The following is a 2,875-nucleotide window of genomic DNA, read 5'->3' on the forward strand; positions in this document are numbered from 1 at the left end:
GACTTGGTCTAGCGGAGCTCCGGTAGCTTTCTCCTTGCATTGTATTCAACATTTTCGGGGAAGAACTATAGGCGTATGGCTGCCTTGAGTTCTTCCCATGTCTCGAGAGCATCTTAACCGGCCTTGATGGCTTCTTACTTCACTCGCCACCAGAGTTTAGCATCACCCTGAAGATACATGGTAGCAATTGCTACCTTCTTAGCTTCTTCTAAGCCTCCAACAACATCAAAGTACTGTTCGATGTCAAAGATGAAGTTTTCCACTTCCTTGGCATTTCTAGCTCCACTGTATGGCTTTGGCTCAGGAATTTTTAGTTTTTGAGTCGCGGAAGCGAGGTTTGCAGCGCCCCTGATTTGGTTTCCACCACCTCGAAGCAAGCCCTGTAAAGCAGCAGTGACAACATTGAGTTTGTCTGTCAAGTCGTCAATAGTTTGTTGCATGGCAGTCACCCTGTCTTCCTCTTGTGTCCTGTAAGCTAAATCCTCGGCACGCTCCTGTTGGAGTCCCTCAAATTTGCTAAAAATTTCGGCTGCCTCTGTGGCTGCCGTTTGCCGATCTCCCTCGGAGTCGCTTGAAACAAAGTGGCACGGTGGCGGAGTATGTCAAAGAATTTTCATCCTTGATGCTGAATGTAAGTAATATGGCAAAGGAAGACAAGCTGCATTAATTCATGAGTGGATTGAAGGGCTGGGCGCAATTGGAGTTGAGAAGGCAGAATGTTCAAAGCCTCTCTACTGCCATTGCTGCGGCAGATGCATTGGCTGACCTGAACATAGGTGATGACCCTGCTGAAACTTTGCATTCAAAGGCTGGCGGGAAGAAAGACAAAGCTAAGGAATGTAAGAAAAGTGGGAAGGGCCAAGCTGCCGAAGATGAGGGATTTGCCAAGAATGTGAGACAGGAGATTCACAAAGGCAAAGAAAGGAGCGGCAAGTTCAAAGGCTGCTTTACTTGTGGGGGACCGCACTTGAAGAAGGACTGTCCAGTGCAGGCTAGGGTGAACGCTATGCTGGCTGCAGAAAAACAGGAACAAGTGGCGGAGGCGAATGCCATTGTGGCACATGGGAATAGAGCATTAGGGGCGGTGTATGTCAACAACCCCTTGGGGCTGCTTCATTGAGTTGGCTCGACGAGGACGTCGATTTCAAAGGGTGCGGGTGGTTTGTTAGGGCCTGACTCTTTATCATCGGGCGTGGCATGGTTGTGGCAAGGATTTGGGCATGATGGCCTTGTCATTTGGCCTATGTGCGGGCAAAACGATCATGCGGATGACGGACAAGACAATGCATTGAGGGCTGTTGTAGGCGAGTATTGGCTAAGGTCTTGGGACAGGCAAGGAGCGCTTGGCAAAGGCTTGACAAAGTTGCATGGGCAATGTTAGGCCGGCATGGTACGGCATGCGCGCCAAAGTCAGTGGCACGGTACTTTGGGTTGTGGCAGCTAAGTGCGGGCTAAGCTAAGATAAGCCGGAAATGCGGGATAATGGCAAAGGCTTTCAATAGCTAAGGCAAAGCTATGTGAAGGAAAATACAAGCAATGGCACGAGGGAAATTAAGGTTGACATGGGCAAGGCAGAAACTCGACCAAGGCAGTGTGCGGGCGGCAGCGGCGTTGGGCATGTGCGGCAAAATCATAGGCAGCGGATTGCGGGCAAGGCATTGGTGCAGAGCAATGTCAAGATGAGCCAAGGCTGGGCGCAATGCCAGCCTTGGGCGTGAATTAGCTGGCCAAGTGAAGATGGCACATGCAATGCACATGAAAAGTAGTTGGCGGTCACCTTGTCATAACCCCTTTTGTCCCATGATCTGATTATGCTTGTATCATGACCCCATTTCGTGTATATTGTGTCCTAAGTAGTTGGGGATGTCAACTACATGTTAGTAACAAATTTGTCTTAGCCCGACAAGTGGAAAAAGCTGTAGACGACAAGTGTCATGTGCTGTCAAGTCTAAGGGCTGCCTATATTCTATAAATAGGGCCTTTGTGACTTAGGCAGAAGAGTGTGGGTAATTTTGTGTGAAATTACAATGGTAAACAAGAGTGAAACGTGAGGGTTTCAAGTGTTTCAAAAAGGGACTAAGGCTAGGCTTGGGCAGGTCTTAGTGTTGGCCAAGAACGACTTGTGTTCTTCGTCAAAAAGGGGTTGTGAGCGGACTGTGTTCATAGCAAAGTGAGGGGTCCTTTGTATATTTTCCATATTAATGCAAAGGTTAAGATTTTTCCCGTATATGCTTGTGTTCTTATTGAATTGCTGCGAAAATTTCATTTAGGCCAAACTTGCTGAAAATTGGCTAAGTGCTTAGGGAAGGCTGAGTCAAGTGTGCGACTTGACTGCCGCGCGGGTGCAAGTTTTGACTGACCAAAAATGCCCCCATGACACATGCCATGGACATGTCCTGCGACGTCCTAACACGTGCCATGGCCATGTCCTGACACGTCGTGGCACGTGCCATGGCCATGTCCTGACATGTCCTGACACGTCCTGACATGCAGGACATGTTCTGGGCATTTCCTTGATTGTGGTAAGCAGCGAACGCCTCTGGCGTGCTTCGACATCTGCACACTTCGGACGCTGGCCTGTGGGCTCCCTATTCGACCCGTCTTGAAACACAGACGAAGGAGTGTGACATATGTGGGAGTCATCGGGTGAGTAAACCCGTAACGCATAAGGAAGCTGATTGGTGGGATACCCCTAAGGGGTGCACCACCAACCGACCTTGATCTTCTATGAAGGGTTCGAGTGTGAGCATACCTATCAGGACCCGAAAGATGGTGAACTATGCCTTAGCAGGGCGAAGCCAGAGGAAACTCTGGTAGAGGCCCGTAGAGATACTGACGTGTAAATCGTTCATCTGACTTGGGTATAGGGGCGAAA

General features: G+C 49.3%; 1 non-coding gene across 1 annotated transcript in view; it reads left to right on the top strand.

Annotated features, from left to right (window-relative positions):
• Window positions 1-1,955: 1,955 nt before the first annotated feature.
• The window catches only part of LOC138874297 (28S ribosomal RNA), a 3,371-nt gene continuing 2,451 nt past the window's right edge, over window positions 1,956-2,875 (top strand). Inside the window, exon 1 of the ribosomal RNA XR_011401337.1 lies at window positions 1,956-2,875. This exon is cut by the window's right edge and continues 2,451 nt beyond it. This is a non-coding gene — a ribosomal RNA (28S ribosomal RNA).

The sequence above is a fragment of the Nicotiana sylvestris genome, chromosome 7 (genome assembly GCF_000393655.2).
Source record: "Nicotiana sylvestris chromosome 7, ASM39365v2, whole genome shotgun sequence".
Taxonomy (NCBI): Eukaryota; Viridiplantae; Streptophyta; class Magnoliopsida; order Solanales; family Solanaceae; genus Nicotiana; species Nicotiana sylvestris.